The sequence below is a fragment of the Oryctolagus cuniculus genome, chromosome 7 (genome assembly GCF_051225735.1).
Source record: "Oryctolagus cuniculus isolate XC-2025 breed Fujian yellow rabbit chromosome 7, ASM5122573v1, whole genome shotgun sequence".
Classification (NCBI taxonomy): Eukaryota; Metazoa; Chordata; class Mammalia; order Lagomorpha; family Leporidae; genus Oryctolagus; species Oryctolagus cuniculus.
In genome coordinates, this window is record NC_142873.1 from 138450235 (window position 1) to 138467357 (window position 17123).

A 17123-nucleotide genomic window follows, 5' to 3' on the forward strand; every position below is an offset into this window, starting at 1 on the left:
CCTTGAGCCGGGGCCAGCAGGCGAAGGCGGGGAGCAGGTCGGGAAACCCTGGGAGAGTCTCCCCCGGGGACGAGCCTGGGGGGCTGTGTGTGACATTCAGGGCGTGACCGAGCCCGGTGGGCGCGGGACCCCGTCTCGAGGCCGTGTGGCCGTCTCCCACCCGCCCGCCTCTGCCTTGGCTCCCCGCGCCTCTCCGGGCCGTGTGACCCTGGGTCCTGGACCCGACTCCCCGCGGACGTCGCCTCGGGGGTCCCCGGAGAGGGGGACCTCGTTGGCGCCGCCAGCCGGGCCTCCCCAGCACGGCCGCCGGGCGACGCGGGCGCTCCTCCGGGACCCGGCGGCCGTCCGCCGGCTGCGCCCTCGGCCCTCCTGGGTCCGGTGCGGGGGCGGGCGCTCGTCCTCCTCCCTCTCCGGGCTCCGGGCTCGGCCGCCCTGCGCGGGGGCGGGGGCGGGGGCGGAGCGCGCGGGCGGGATCCCCCCGCCTCCCCTTCCTGGTCCCCGGGAAATCCAGCCTCCGCGGCTTGGCCGCCTCCCGCGCCCGCGCCCGCTGCCTCTCGGCGCTCGCTTGGGGCTCCGCAGCCGGCGCGGCCCCTCCGCCGGGGGCTCCGCAGTGCCGGGCCCGTCCCCGCCCGCCCGCCGCCGCCGCAGCGCCCCGGCCCGGGCCGCCGGCACCATGTAACCCGGCCGGAGCCCGAGCCGGGCCAGGTAAGCCGCGGGCGGGGTGGGGACCGGGCCGCGCTCGCCGCGCCCTCCGCAGCGCCCCCCAGGCTCGGCCCGGCCGCGGCCCCGGCGCCGCCCACGCCCCGGGCTCCGGCGGCCTCGGCTCGCAGCCCCGGGAGGGGGGGGAGGGGCTGGGCCTCGGCGGCCGCCCCCGCCCCCGCCCGGGCCTGGCGGCCCGCGGGCCTTAGCAGAGGGCGGGCGGCGAGCACGCGGACCGAGCTCCCGCTGCCCGGCCGGGGCCGCCGGGGCCCGCGCGTCCCGGCCCAGCCTTTGCCGGGTGCCTGCCCGGCTGGAGGCTTAGCCGGTAGTGGGGGGTGGGGGGGGGAATCGTGGTGCCGAGGAGAGCCGGAGAGAAGTTTCGGCGGCAGGTGTGTGAGTGTGTCACCGTGTGTCGCCGTGGGCGAGTGTGTGTGCGTGTGCAGGGTGTGACTGTGTGTGGGGGGGACATGTGTGTGCACGGCTGTGTGAGAATGTGTCTGTGCAGGTTCACTCCCAGTCATCCACCCCTGGGTTGTATCCCCTCCCCCCATTCCTAGCGGGACGTGGGACAGGGAGAGCAGACTTTGCAGAGGTCAGACATCCCCCACCCCTTCCCCAGGGACTCCTCACTCCTGTCTCAGGCACCCCCTACTTTGGGCTTCATCTTCACCTGCCTGGGGGCTCCCCTCTGATGCCCCACTGGCTGTGTCCTTCCTGCCTGGTGGGGGGCGCTGGAGTGAGCTGGAGGGTCAGAGCCTGTGTGTTTGGCTTCTCCTTCTTGGGGCTTGGGAACTTGTGTCACCGAGGACCCTGCTGAGCAAAGAGCGTGGCAGGGTGGAAGCCACCGTCATGCTGTCTTTCATCAGAGCAGGTGGCTCTCTCGACTTCCAAGTTCTGGGTCATTGGTTCAACCCACTGGCTCCAGATGGGTCCGTGCTAAGTTCTTTAAAGTAATAATAATTAAGCAATGCCCTTCTATCGTTCAGGGCTTTGCAGCCTTGAGAAGCAGATAGGGCAGAGTTTCAGTTCAACCCTATGAAATGGCCAATATTCAACTTTTTTAAAGAAAAAAACCTACGAAATAGCAATTTCACATGGTCCAGTCTAATACAGATGAGGATGGTGAGCCTGGAAAAAATGGATTGCATTTTCTACAGTCACACATTGCTACTCAGTGGAACAGGAAGACTGTAACTCGGGTCTTTCGGTGACCCAAAGCATTGAGCTGGCCAAGGTTAGAGAGCACGGTACTCCCTGGTGTGCTCTCTGACCCTGGAAGCTCTGCCTTCCCACCTCTGCCCAGCAATCCCTGAATACTGGGGCTACTTCTGCACCCAGCTGCCAATGCCTAAAAGGGAGAGAGGGGGAGAAGAGAGAAGGGAAGGGAGGGAGAGGCTTCGTGAGTTGGCAGTGAATCAGGGTCTAAAAAGGGAGCTGGGAGGGCCAGGGTGGCAGGTGTTTCTAAAAGGAACACGAACATAGGATGAACAGCCTCGGATGCAGCCCCCGCAACCCCCCATCTCCCCACTGCCCCACTGATCTGGCAGGCAGTGCCCACTCCATTTGGTGCCAGGGGGCTCGCGTCCAAGGAGTGAGCTTCTGTGTAGCAACAGAATAATGGCCAAGGGAGGAAACTTAGAATTGACTTGGTCCAACCTCTTAATTATAACCCAGGGGTTCTGAGGCCCAGAGCAGGGAAGGAGACCCGCCCAAGGTCACACAACAAACTTGTAGGTTCCTTGTTGAGTCTTAGCCCAGAGCTCTCCAACCCTCTGTGTTGACTTCTGTTCCTTATCCCCCACCCCCACCCAATCAGAGCTGAACATGGGGAGTCTGGGGAGAGGAAGCAGGCTCATTAGCCTAAGGCTGTAAATCTTTCAACCTGGAACTCCTTTCCCAGGAGAGGGAGCCACAGATGTTCCTGGGGCTGGGGATTCCTAGCCATACCCACCTCAGAGGTAGGCCGTGGGCTTGTCTTGATTCCTGCTGGGGCAGGGCCAGAGCTGCTACAGGGCCAGACTCCCAGACTTTCTTCTGTGTCAGTGCCTGCGTTCAGCGGCTGCCTGGCACCAGAAGCATCTCTTCCAGCTGATGCTGGGGCTTGAGCGGGCTGAGCTTTTTCTCCTTCAGCCTCCCCAGCTTCTGATGCATTTTGCTGCTAGCTGGGCTGACGATTCCTGACCTTATTGGTACAGGGGTGTCTGGGGCTTGTCTGATTTAGGAAGGTCTGGAGTTCCCCTAAACCTTGTCTCATCCAAGAGTCTAGGGCAAAGAATCAGGGTGTTCACCCCCAGTCCCCGTTTTACAGGTGGGGAGACAGAAATTCAGTGAAGGGCCGCCTACAGAGTTGGAGTGAAGGGATGCAGGGAGTGAATGACAACAGAACGTTGGCCTAGGGAGGCTTCCAGGGACCCCCTTCCAGTGTGTTACCGTCCCTGTGGTCAGGAAACCTTTCCAGATTCAGATTTCTTTCCCACTTGGTGGAGTCAAAGCTTTGTCTCTCAGTGGGGGTTGGAAGAACAGCTGCATACCCTCCACCATGCAAGCATTATGTCTAGATCCCCTCTTCATCCACCCCCCCCCCTTCCAGTCTGAAGGCTGCTGGCTCAGCGGGCCTCCTGCCGTCTGGGGAGTCTGGGTTTGAGCTGGGGTGAGGTAGTGGCAACATCGTTATGGTAACGAGCTGCCAGCTCATCCTTGCTAATAACTTGTCAGGCCCCTGGGCTCAATGCGGCATCCCTTCCCACCAGCCTTTCTTCCCATGTCACAGACAGAAAAAGTGAGGCTGGAGGGAGGGGCCTGGCAACTAGGGAGTCTGGGGAGGTGGAAGCTGGGGAGCGGGGTGAGGGGAGGCTGTTGGGGGCTGGCTTTTACGTATGGGAACCTAAATTTGAATTTGATTGTATGACTGTTAGCATGCAGATATACACAGAACGTGCTTGTGTGAACTTGTACATGCTAACTGACATGCCTTCACACAGCAGCCCACACGCAAACATGCTTCTGGGCATCAGAACATGCTTGTGCGTGAATCTGCCTCTACCATGTGCACATAAGGCACCCAAGAATTCTGGCTCTGTGGGGGTGTCCAGGTATGTGGGAGGGGATCTGATCTTTTTGATTCGGCTTCAAAGTGTCTTGTTAACAAAGGGACAGAATGGTCCCAGGGTTCCTTGCAGTCCAGAGCTCAGAGTGAGAGTGAACTGGGGATGGTATGAGGGGCCCAAGCTCCCAGCTCCCAAAGGCTCCTGCCTCTATACCCTTTGAGCTCAGGTAGCCCCTACTGCCCCCCCTTTCTGTTCTCATCCTCTCCTCTCCCTGTGTGTAAATATTAAAGAGCTGAGCCTGCAGGGCTTATGTAGACATGGGGAGAGAATGAAATTAAAAAGGATTCCCTCGCCCCCATCCTGACACCCCCACCCCACAGTCCCCCGCTCCTGCCTCCTCCCTTCTCCCCTCCCTTCCCCTCCCCTCACTCAATGCTTCCACATGTCTCTCCTCCCCCCAGTCCAGATGGGAGCTGGCTCCTTCAGAAAGGGGGCTCAGAACAGGGTGTGGGGAGCTACCTCTCTCAGCTTGCCCCCACCACATCTGTCTGCAGGGCCGGGAGCCCCCACGTGAGTATTTCTCTTGTTTTTTGGGGTGGTGGTTAAGAAGGAAAGTGCTTTTTAGAACCAGCTGTGAGTGGTGTTGAGAGGCTCAGGGCTGAAGGAGGTGGGTGGGGCCCTCTCTCTGCGCTCCCCCAGGGAAGCCCCCGGTCTGGGTTTTTTGTCTCCCTTGGGACATAGAGGGAAGGGAGGGGTATCCGGTGCCACCGGTAGATGGGAGCAAGTGTGGGAGAGGTACCAGTGGAAGGGCTTCTGTTCTAAAGAGGGTGTTTTGTGGGGCAAGCCAGCTCCTTCCAGTCCTCCTGCGGTTCTGGCAGTAGGGCCGGTGAGGCACCGGGAGCTGTCCCGAGTGCTGAATGGGACTGGGCTGGGGTTTGCGCCTTTGGAGCTGTCCTGAGTGCTGAACCGGGTTGCATTTGCCCGATGATGGAAAGGCGACTGGGCAGTGTTGAGGGCTCGTTAGAAAAATTCTCCCAGGTGACCCACTTTCCAAGGGCAGAGTCTTTGCATAGAAATATAGATCCTGGGGTCCTCCTGTGGAGTCAGGCCTCACAGTTATAGTGGTATTTGGGAAATGGACACCTCCCCACCCCTCAAGCCCTTTGCTGTTTCAGCACCCTTTTTCTTTTCCAAACCATTGTACTGTTAGTGTGGGGGAAGGGATGGAGGATGAAATTGTGGCTGTGAGCTCTCTTCTGGGTTCATTTTCAGCACAACAAGCTTAGGGGGTACTCACACCAGCCTCTCTCCTATTGAGTCTCAGAAGTACAGGCTCAACATAGTTATGCATTAGGAGAGTTTGGATTTTGCTGGTTAGGCCTGGGGTGAATCAAGCTCAGGAATTCAGGATAATTTTATTGGTCACTTAGTATCTTCGTGCTCACCATACCTTGTAATTCAGGACACTGAAATATTCTGCAAGCCTGTCTTGTGTTCTGCCCATCCCCAATTCTAGCTCACAGGAGCATTTGGGAGAGACTTGTTGGGGAGGAAGATTTCTAAGCAAAGGATTCAAGGAGTGGGTGGGGTTGTTCAGTGCCATGGAGAAGAGGAGGAGGCTACTGGAGACAGGGCAGTGGGAAAGGAGGCAGATGTGGGGGTGTAGAGAATATTCAAATTGGGGGATGAAGTCTGGGCTGCAATCCTTCACTCCCCTGGGTATTTTCTTCCTGCTGACCTAGGGTCGGGGTCATCTCAATTGTCTAGTTTCTTGTGCTCTGCCTTTGTAACCATGAAGGGAATACAGCCAGGAGTTATTTCTCCAGGTCCCTTCACTTGTCATCCCAGGGGGATGAGAGCCAAATGTCAGGACATGCAGATGAGACTGTGGGGGAACCACAGGCAGGAGGGGTTGATGGCAGCTTCACCTCCCATCCCCAAGAGTGCAATCAAATATTCAAATAGCATCCTTCTTAGGGGAAGAGGAAGGAGAGGGTTTCCAGATGGTGCTGGGCAAAAGCTGGGTGTGGCCAGGAGTTTAGGAAAAGGGAGCAGTATCTAGGGACCCTTCCCCCTCCCCCAGCTGAAGCAGCTTGTCCGTTCCAATATTTGACTTCTTGTTAATCAGGAGCCCCTCACCCATCATGTTTTTTGATGAAACTCATCAAGATGATTCCTCCCTTCTCGAGCTGCTTGAGAGGAGCCGAGTTTTCCTGTGCTGTGGGTGCTGGGAGGTGGTGGGTGTGGGTGTGGGTGCCTGTTTGGGGAGGGGAGGTGTTTGTGCTCCACTCGGCTCCCTTGGTTACATAACAGCTTTGATAAGACTTCACTTTAGAGCTGCTGCTACTGCCTGAAGCAGTCACCCCTCCACCCCCACATGGAAGGCTGGATGTCCACCCCCTTCTCCCCGGCCCCTTGGAGAGTCCTGCTATTCATGATCCAGTGTTCCAGCAGCTGCTTCCCTGCCAGGAGGTGTCTGCTGCTTGCTTCCCTGTCCTCTATCCAGCTCCTGCTTTTAAATTCTTGTTTCTTGTGTTATTTTGAGTCCAGGTCATCCCCTTTACATTTTTTAAGCCTGCAGGTCTATCCTCTCTGTGGGCAGGGCCCTGAGGCTGGGATGGGAGGGGTTCACTGAGCATCAGGCAGCTGTCTTCTGGGGAAGAAGAGGGGCTGTCCTGGAAAGTTTTAGGGCCCAGCGATTATTCCTTTACTGTTTCCTTTCTTCTGTTGCTTCAACAACTGTTTTGGAGTTTGGGATGATAGGCCAAACTCAGAGATATTGGCAAGACTTAATTTCTCTTTTTTGAATATAAGAGCTGTATAATATGGATATGGCGGGGATGGGGGGGAAGAGGTGCACCTCAAAGCAGAGGCATCTCTTTCATTGTTAGGAAATTTGGTTTTTCCAGGCATGGGACGAGAGAATTACAGAGCTCTTCTTTAAAATGACTTGTTTCTTTTTCTGAGGACAAGTGAGAATGTATGTGTCCAGGAATGAAGCGTAGCCTATTACTAATAGGAACAACTTTCCAAATGGAGAAGTGGGAAGCTCTCGAGTTTGCAAATGCAAACTTGTGAGACTCTGGGTTCCTGGCCTTGTGGACAGGATAGAAGCCAGAGGAGGGGCTGGACGGCTGCAGGAGCTGTGATTCTGGTGCACATGCATGGGTGTTTCTGTTGGGCATATGGCTGTATCTGTACATTAGCATGGGTGAGTACAACATACATGTTTATGTGTGTAAACACTTGTGTATGTATGTATGAATTTGTGTTTATATCTGTGTATAAATGTCACTGTTAAGGAAATTACTTAATGTGTGTGCTCACCCAGTAATGCATATGTATGAGTATACATGTGAACATATATGTGGGAGCATGTATATGCCATAGGCACGTGAATCAACAACATATGAATATATCTGCTATATTGAGTTATATATGTGTAGGGGAGAGAGAGAGAGAGAGAGAGAGAGAGAGAGAGAGAGATAGAGAGATAATGAATGACTTGGCTGGACATTTGGCTGCCCCAAAGTTTTCTAACTATTTTGAACTTGATCCACTCTGATGCCCATGGCTCTTCTCCAGAAAGTAGGCTCTCTGAGGTCTCTCAAATTCCCCTGTCCTGGGACACCAACTATTCCCCAGCACCATTCATAGAAAGGGAGTTTGCAGAGGAAGAAATCCTATACAGGCCTTGGGGACAGCTGAGTAAGGGATCCTGGTCCAGTGCTGTCCAGATGCTGTGGTGCTCAGGAGTGTATGTGGGGAATAATTAAGGGGAGGGAGATGTTAACATTGTGACAGAAGTTTCAAGAATGAAGAACAACAAATTGGGCTTAGCGGAGGACAGAAGCGATGGCTGTCCAAGTGTACATGTCAGCTTCATGCTTTTGTGCCTGTGGTGGTTCCTGTCTATGTGTGTATGTGCTTCTTGTTTGTGCAGGAATGTGCGTATATTAGTATAGGTGTACTTTGTAGTACCCACATTCACCAACAGTTCCACAGGAGGGCAAGCACATATGTGCTAAACATGTGTAACTGTCAACAGAACATACAGAGTGGGCACATGCTAACACTGGCCTGATGGCAACTTGTTTTTTAAAAAAGATTTATTTATTTATTTATTTATTTATTTGAGGGACAGAGTTACAGACACAGAGAGAGAGAGATCTTCCATCCACTGGTTCACTCCCCAAATATCCAAAATGGTTGAAGGTGGGCCTATCCAAAGCCAGGAGCCAGGAACTTCTTCCAGGTCTCCCACATGGGTGCAGGGGCCCAAGGATTTGGGCCATCTTCCGCTGCTTTCCCAGGCCATCAATAGGGAGCTGGATTGGAAGTGGAGCAGCTGGGACTCAAACAGGTGCCCATATGGGATGCTGACACCACAGGCAGAGGCTTAACCTGTTATGCCATAGTGCCACCCCTGCCCATGGCAACTTGTAGCCATATATATGTTTGTCTCTTACCCAAACCAGGTTCGCAACTGCCTGCACACAGCCCCTGTTCCATTGTGCATCCCTCACCCAACACAGCCATTCCTCAACCAATGTTTATTTTGTGCCGTCACTGGGGGGAGTGGGACCTATGGAGCAGCAGGTAGGTCAGCTCTAGAGGGGGGAAGAGTGGGGTTTGGCATAGAATCTGCAGAAGGGCAGGCCCCTAGCTGAGGCTTAGAAGTTGAGCAGGTGTTTACCAGACAACTGTTAGAAAAGGTGTTTGAGTGACAGGAAGTCTCCTTACTGTCCTGCACTCCTCTCCCACGGCAGCCAGAGTAAGAAGCAGTCATGCCTTTCCAGTGGTTTTCCATCTCACTCGAGGCAAAATCCAAAGTGCTGGTGGGGCCTGAGCGACATGAGCATGATGTGCAGCCCCCATGACCTCCCTGAGCCCAGGTGCCACTCCTGAATGGGCTGCTTTTCTGGGACACCCCCCATGCACGGCACAGCACCCCCTGGAGGCTGTAGAGCTGGCTTTCCACCCTGCACAGCCTGAAATGCTCTCCCGCAGATCTCTACGCAAGCTCACTCTCTCACTTTATTCAAGTCTTTGCTCCAAAGTCACTTTTTTGGAGAGGCCTCCTCCACAGTCTATCTTAAGTAGCCCCTTGTCATTCTGTTCCCTCATCCCATTGCATCGTTACTTTTTATTTCAGCACTTGCCACCGCCATCATTTCATCTATTTATCATCCCTCGTGTAAACTGCGTGAGGACGGGAGCTTCATCTGTTTTGTTCATTGCTGAGTCTATTGTGTCCAGAAGAGTAGCTGGCTCAGGGTAGGCACTCAATACATATTTGTTGAATAAACACATTTTAGATAGATCACACTGGCAGCCGGTGAGGAGCATGGCTTGAGGCAGGACGGGATGCGAGGCAGGGAGGCCAGTTAGGAATCTGTGATGATCATTTTAATGAGAAATTAGAGTGAGGGAGACCTGATGGAGGACATCGGCAGTGGAGGTGGAGGAGATACAGAGTACAAACATGTACCTGCACACACGTGTGCACACATGTGCACATATGTATTTTAACCTGATCTGCCATCTTGGGGGGAGGCTAACTGTCTTTATGTCTGTATGTGGTGGGCCTGTCACAAACAGTGACAAATTGAACAACTTCTGGCTGCCCCCGGCTGCCCTTCTCCCTTGGTCTTGTCACCGCCATCCCACGTGCACCCACCTCTGCCAGCAGGGCTGCACAGGGCTGCCTTGCGGGGGTCCCTGCCATTCTGTTCCATCAGTGATGCAGGGCTCCTGCCTTAGGGAACCAGGTAGGAAGCGAGCAGGGTCCTAAAGAATGGGAAGGATCTTAGCAAGGTGGAGCTGCAGAGACTTAGGAACACGAGTGAGAGAGGTAGAGGGAACCCACGAGAGAAGGGGAATGCTGACGACTGCTCAGAGCCAGAGAGTGCTGCTGAAGCCAGATGGGGGTGGTGGCCAGGACAGTGTCTCAGGCGGAGCCCCCACCTCTCCTCCCTTCTCCACTGTGGGTCCTTTCTGCTAGGGGCTGGGGCTTTGGGGAAGCGAGGGATCCGGTTCAGAGTTCCTGGTTCCCCTAGGCTATGGTGGGAAGTCCCAGTTTGTACAGGGCAGCCCCCAGTTTAGCAGGAGAAGAGGGATGTCTCTGGGGGTCTCAACTTTGCTTGTTTTTCTTTCTCCCAAGAGAGCATGGGGACTTGAGCTTGTGTTGCAGCATGAGGAATTGAGCTTAGATCTCCAGTAGGACAGTGAACTGCTGGCTCGAAGTGACTGAGGTGTAGTGGGTGGGCAAAGCTGGGCAAGAAAAGGAGGAAATGGGAGTTGTGGGTCGGCCTCACCCATGCCACCCCCTAACGTCTGGTGGGGGGTGCTGTCAAGGCTAACCATCTTTGAGATAACCTCCCTGAAGCCTTCCAGCCTGGGGCTGCATTGCCCCATCCCCAGGGACCAGTATGAGCGCCCCTTCCAGGTTCTGGGGTGTAAAGTGCCTTCTGCCACTCTCCTCTCTGATCTGGGCTAGGGGCCGTGCACTGCAGCCGCTCCCCTCCCACCTGGGTTGCGAGCATGGGGGTTGGGCCGGAACAGCCGCCAGAGCCGCCCACCTGCCCGCGGTGTCATGGCAACGACTCTGCCCACGTGGACGATGAGGAAAGGGAGGAGAAGGAGGAGAGGAGGCTTCACGGAAGACATGAGGATGGGAGGGGGCTTCTCAGGGTCCTGCTGCCGGCCCCTCTCCCCTGTGGCTTGCCCCAGCCCTAGCTCCTTTCAGTCCCAGAATCCCCAGGGCAGGGCGGGGCTGGTGCTCCAGCCCTGGCCTCACAGTGTGGATGTCCTTGGGTGTCCTAAGTAACGATGACCTCAGCCTCCCATGCCGTGGGGCCCTGGCTGGGTCCTGGGGGACATGGGGCTTTGGCACGTGCAGGCCTCTCCTTATCCCCCCACCCTGAACACTGGGGATGCGGGGATGGTGCGTGGGGCTGAGGGGATGAGAGCCCGACCTACTTCTCCATTTTCTCACTATTTTTCAAAAGGAAAATGACCCACTTTTCAGCCAATCGGACTGGGGCCTGTTCCCAGGCTGATTCCCTGAGCCCCCCTGCTCAGGCCTCTGCCCCATCCTCAGCCTCTTCGCCACGTGCTGGACCCACTTCCTAGGGAGGCAGGTGCACCTGGGTGGAGTGGTTCTTCCCTGCCAGCTGCAGAGGCTCGGGGAGGAGCCTGTTTCCCACGCGGCAGGGTGGGCCCTGCCCTGACTGACCCCCCTCCAGCCCAGCCCTGGGTGCACACGGTGCCCTGCCTTGGCCCTGCGCATTTCGGGTGTCTTATCTACCATTCCCATACATACCCAGGATGCCCCTTGTGGAGGGGCAGGGAGGGCTCTTGAGAAGGGTGGCAGGGCACCGTGCCCCTTGTTTCACCCTGTTTTAGTGGGTGATGGTGGGCTGTCTTCCCAATCTGCCCCATTTCTCCACAGCGAGGGAGAGCCCGTGGCACTGGAGAACACACCTGTCCATCTGTCTGCCTGCCTGCCTGCAGGAGTTCCTCCCAGGGACCCCTCCTGGAGGGTTCTGTCTGAGCCTCTCCTCTAAACTCCTCCCCTCTCCAGAATATTGGTCTGGGCCTCAGAGCCCCCACCCTCCCTCAGCTATATTGGCCTGGGCTGGCTTGGGGGGTGATTAGGGATTTAATTATGTAGTTTCTCCAGCTCAGTAGATTAATTCCATCCATCACAGGCGGGCCCAGCCTTCTCCCCCTCTCTGGGCTGCCTGGCCGAGCCCAGAGGGAGGGAACAGCATTGCTCACCTGGGTCTAGTATTGGATCTGGGGACAATGGATAAAGTTCTTGTTGAGGAGAGGATTTGGTGTATGACATTGAGCAGGTGTGGGTGCCTGGGAGCTGTGAAGTCAATGTGTGCATCTGTTCTGTCATGGGCAGACACATGTGAACAGGTATGTGAGGTTCCTGTCTCTGCGGCTGCCGTGCACTCAAGCATCAGTGTCAATTGCATGAAAATGCACACATGTACGAGCCCTGGTGGGAGCAAGTTCGTGTGTATCTGTGTCCGTGATGTGATGATAACACCCTAGATGGGGACTGATGTTATGTAAGTTGTGTGTGGATGATTGTGTAGCTGGGTAGTTTGTGTCTAGGTGAACGCACATGTTAAGTGGTGGGCGAGCAGTCTTGGGGGAACATGTATGGCTGTGTGTGAGGAAGGGATGAATGGGGGTGGAGGTTTTCTGAAGCTTACTGATGAATCAGGGCACCCTGAGGGGCCACCTGCTGGCCTCCAGTTTGATCAGAGAGTTGTACAGCTTTGGACATGTTCTGTTCAGCCTTAGACTTGGTCTCCTAGCAGTGGGGAAGCTCTGGACTCAGATGAGTTGAATCCCTCTTCTACCACCGGTGTGACTTTGGACAATCTTCTTTACATTTCTGGGTCTCAGTCTCTTCACCTGTGAAATGGGAGTTACGGTACCTGCTGTGGAGGATAGTTGCGAGAACCACAGAGGAAGAGCATCTCAAGAACTCAGCACAGTGCCTGTGCAGGACAGGCATTGAAAGAGCTCAACCTGAGGCTCACAGTAGAAAGACACCAGGAGCTGTTGTGGTGTGCAGTGTGTTCAGTGCGTCTGCCCATCCTGTGCTGTGCTGCAGAGTGGCCCTCCTGCATAGGCTTGCACGTCACCCTGGGCAGGACCCTCCCAGCTCTTTGGGGAGACGCTGTCCCTGAGACCAGCTCTGCCTGCTGCAGGGAGTCACTTTCCTCCTGTTTCTCCTCCTCTCCCGATGCAGTAATTGTGTGCACTGCTTCTCAGTGGCTCAGCCGCTGACCTGGAACTCATTGAGCACCTACTGCATGCCACGTTTGTCTAAGCAGGGATAGATTGCATAAATGTTGGCCTTCGGAGAGCTCACAGCCTGCAAACAAATATTTACCCTACTGTGGGGAAGATCAGGAACCCAAGAGGAGGTGGTGAGCGCTGTCCTGAGATTGACAGGGAGAGTGTGTTAGGGAAGGCGAAGCCATGAGGACAGGGCTGTGGAGGGGCTGGGATCCTGAAGTCACCGCTGCCTCCTCGCCTGCCTTGTGTACCTTCCTGCTGTGTCTTTAGCTCCAGGCTCTCTTCTCTCCTGCTAAGCCCAGAGATCCAGAGAGGAGAGCTCAGATTCCTGAGGTTGGGGCAAAGTCTGGCAGAGCCAAAAAGCAGGAGGTGCTACCCTGCGAGCCTGCAGTCAGCCAGCCAGTGCACCTTGATGGGGCTGTGTGGCGCCCAGCCTTGTGCTTGACTTCCCTGTGGGAGGGGCCCACAAGGAGGGGACAGGCCCTGGAGCTGGAAGCCCTTGTACTCGCTCATGCCGAGAGCGTACAAGACAGTATGCCAACCCAGGAGGCAGTCATAAGCTCTGGACCTTGTAGCGGCACTGGACACCTTGGATGGGGATAGGAAAGGCCATGAACTTGGACCTTGTTACTCCCTGGTGGTCCTAGCAGGCTCTGGAGGCCAGGGTATCACCAGCCCAAATCACAAACGAGAAGGTGCTAGAGTTTGGAGATACAGGTGCCAGCTGCCTTGGTGAGATCAGCTTAGTTACTTGTTGGTGCAGTCTAAGGAGGTAGGTCTGGTTATCCCTGTGGTACAGATGAGAAAAGTGAGTCTCAGACAAGCTGCTGCTGCTCCTGCTCCTTCTCCCGCCAATGGGCTGGGCTAGATGGTTGAAGGTGGACAATTGTCTCTTTCATACCCAGCTGTGAGGTCCCTGGGCTTTCCCTTCTAGCTCTCTGGACCTGGGAGACCACTGGTGCTGGCTGCAGGGGTCAGTGGAGGGCTCTGTGAATTAAAGTCCTTTAGTTCTCCAAGATGCCACCATCCTTGGCCATTGGGCTGTCCTCAGTCTCAATGAATGGCAGGGCTTAAAACAAAACAAAACAAAACAAAACAAAACCTCAGGCAGGGGCCAGTGCCGTCGTATAGTGGGTCAAGCCACCCATCTACAATGCTAGCATCCCATATGGGTGCTTTTTTTTTTTTTTTTTTTTTTGACAGGCAGAGTTAGCGAGAGAGAGAGAGAGAGAGAGAGAGAGACAGAGGGAAAGGTCTTCTTTCCATTGGTTCACTCCCCAAATGGCCACTATGGCCGGTGCACTGTGCTGATCCGAAGGCAGGAGGCAGGTGCTTCCTCCTGGTCTCCCATGTGGGTGCAGGGCCCAAGCACTTGGGCCATCCTCCACTGCACTCCCGGGCCGTAGCAGAGAGCTGGACTGGAAGAGGAGCAACTGGGACAGAATCCGGTGCCCCAACTGGGACTAGAACCCAGGGTACAGGTGCTGCAGGCGGAGGATTAGCCAAGTGAGCCGCAGTGCCAGCCATGGGTGCTGGTTCTTGTCCTGGCTGCTCCATTTCTGATCTAGATCCATGGGAAAAGCAGCAAAAGATGGTCCAGGTGTTTGGACTCCTGCTACCCACATGGGAGACCCGGCTCCTGGCTTCAGCCTGGCCCAGCACTGACTGTTGTGGCCATCTGGGGAGTGAACCAGCAGATGGAAGATCAATCCCTCTCTCTCTGTAACTCTGACTTTCAAAATAAATAAATAAATCTTAAAAAAGAAAGAAACAGCCCAGGCAAACAGAAATTCCTAGATGAAACACGTGGCTTTTCAGAGTACCTATTTCTGATCCAGACCTGAGTCAGGTATGGCTACAATCTTTTTCTCTGAGGCCCTGTTTCCAGGTCTGACTCATGTAAGTGTTTTTTTCCTAGTGATTAGTAGCAGTGAGTCCTGTGTATGGTGCAGGACACCTTATCTTATTTATCTTAATCCTGTGACATCACAGTGAGAAAGGGACTATTCTTACTCCCGTTTTAAATGGGGGCACTGAACTTGAGAGCAATGAAAGGACTTCCTCAAGGCTACACATCCAGTAACTGGTGGACCTTGGATACGAACTCGAAAAGTTTAGCTGAAGACCCAGTACTCATCGTCTGTCCCCAGCTGCCCCTGGCCGGGTGCCTGTAGGAGTTCTGGTCCTGGGAGTCCTCCTTCTCAGCAGTGGCCAGGCTCAAATAAGGCCTCTGCAGAGGGGCACAGGCAGGACGAAGCAGCTTGGCCTGCAAACTGTTTCAGCTGATTGAGAGGAAAGAGGGAACGGAGAGTGGGACAGAAGCACTTGGCCTTGGCTGCGTCTGGGGGTCTGGGGCGCCAGGAGGCTGACCATGCCACACTGTCTCAGAGCAACCTTGGGGAAGGAAGACGAAATCCACCGTGTGCTTCTCGTGCCTCCTGTCTATGTGGCGTCTGCAGGGGAGGGAGCTGGGGTCCTTGGGGTGTGGGTCAAGTGACCTCCTCAGGGCTGGGTGAAGGAGCCTGAGCCTTGCTCCACAATTTAGCCCTGCAAGTCCCTGCCCACAGGCTTGGCCCCTCTCTGTAGTGGCAGAAGTGTCACCTTTTCCCTTCTTTCTCTTTGTGCATCCCCACCCCCCAAAACCTTTCCTGAATCATGCAGAGGGTACATTTTGGATAGACCTAGATAAACATGATGAGCAGGGCTGGGTTTGAAGACTGGACTTCTTTTTTTAAAGATGTTTTTATTCATTTGAAAGACAGGGTTACAGAGTGGGAGGTAAGAGAGAGAGAGACAGAAAGGTCTTCCATCTGCTTGTTCACTCCCCAAATGACTGCAACAGCTGGGGCTGGGCTGGGTCAAAGCCAGGAGCCAGGAGCTAGGAGCTCCTACCCTCCCAGGCCCATTAGCTGGGAGCCGGATCAGAAGTGGAGCAGCAGGGCCTCAAACAGGCGCTCATGTGCGATGCCAGCATTGAAGGTGACAGCTTAACTGTTGTACAACAATGCCAGCTCCAGAGGCTGGGCTTCTGATACCAAACCCTCCACAGCTCTCCAAAGCCTTTTTTTGTTTGTTTGTTTGTTTATTTATTTATTTTTGACAGGCAGAGTTAGACAGTGAGAGAGAGATAGAGGGAAAGGTCTTCCTTTTTCTGTTGGTCCCCCCCCCCCCCCCCCCCGCCAGTGGCCGGATCACTGCGCTGATCCGAAGCCAAGAGCCAGGTGCTTCCTTCTGCTCTCCCATGCGGGTGCAGGGCCCAAGGACTTGGGCCATTGTCCATTACACTCCCGGGCCACAGTAGAGAGCTGGACAGGAAGAGGAGCAACCAGGACAGAATCCAGCACCCCAACTGGGACTAGAACCCTGGGTGCTGGCGCCGCAGGTGGAGGATTAGCCTAGTGAGCTGCAGTGCCGGCCTCCAAAGTTTTTTGAGGGAAAGACATGGAAGTCCTTTCTGCGGGTACAGGAGTAGAGTGGATGAGGGCAGCAAGGGAAGACATTCATTCATGATTCATGCAATAGTTTTTAAAAAATATTTATTTATTTATTTACTTGAGAGGCATAGTTACATAGAGAGGACAGACAGAGAGAGGTCTTCATCCACTGGCTCACTCTCCAAATGCAATGACCAGAGCTGGACTGACCCAAGTCAGGAGCCAGGAGATTCCTCTGGGTCTCCCATGCAGGTGCAGGGGCCCAAGGACTTGGGTCATCCTCTACTGCCTTCCCAGGCCATCAGCAGGGAGCTGGATCACAAGTGGAGTATCCGGGACTTGAACAGGTGCCCAGATGGAATGCTGGTGCTGCAGGCGGATACTTAACCTACTATGCCACAGCATCGGCCCTAGTTGTTATTATTTTTTTTCCCTGCAGCACCTGTTAGTACCAGGCATTGCTCTAGACATTTTGGGACACTACAGGGCATTAGACAGACATGGTCCTTGCCCTTCGGGAATTTCTGTCCTGCCAGGGGAAGACACATACATGTGTGGTAGAGGAAGGAATTTCAAGGAGCAGTGAGTGCTGTGCAGGCAAGAATCAGGGTGAGGTAGAATGAGCCCAGGCGATGACCTCGCGTTTCATGGGAACTTCTCTGTGAGCTGAGCCCCGAATGATGAGATGGAGGAAGCCCTGGGAGTATCTGGGGCAGAGTGTTCCATCAGAGAGAACATGAAGTGCAGAGCCCCCTGAGGTGGGATTTTCAAGCAGATTTTAGGTGGTGTGGGTTATTCATGGGCCGCAAGCTGGCTGTTGGGTCAGGCGATGCATTTAGTGTTGTGTCTGCCTGCGGTGGGTATTTTGCAATATTATCTATAAAGTTCCTGCCCCGAGACCCCAGCAAGACTTGAATGAATTAAGCAATAAAAGGGAAGGTGTAAAACTGCAAATCTCCCTCCTTCCGTTCTATGCCTTCTCCTCCTCTACTTTCTTGGCCAGCGAGATTAGGGGAAGGAGGATTTTCCTCGGGGTCCTGAGGGCTGGGGTTGGGCACAAGATGTGCTGAGTCCTCAGCAAGAGTGGGTGGAGGGGCACTTGTGGGGTAGTGGGCTT

At 55.0% G+C, this 17123-nt stretch overlaps 1 protein-coding gene across 6 annotated transcripts in view; it reads left to right on the forward strand.

Annotated features, from left to right (window-relative positions):
• The first annotated feature begins 523 nt into the window (after positions 1-523).
• The window catches only part of DLGAP3 (DLG associated protein 3), a 68987-nt gene continuing 52387 nt past the window's right edge, over positions 524-17123 (forward strand). Inside the window, exons 1-2 of one of the 6 annotated variants that reach the window (XM_070078782.2) lie at positions 524-705; positions 4208-4316. The gene's annotated coding sequence lies outside the window, so the exon portion shown is untranslated. Of the gene's footprint in view, positions 706-2506; positions 2658-3831; positions 3973-4207; positions 4317-17123 lie in introns of those variants that run through there. The other 5 variants (XM_089301045.1, XM_089301044.1, XM_070078781.2 and 2 more) reach the window with 5 other exon arrangements.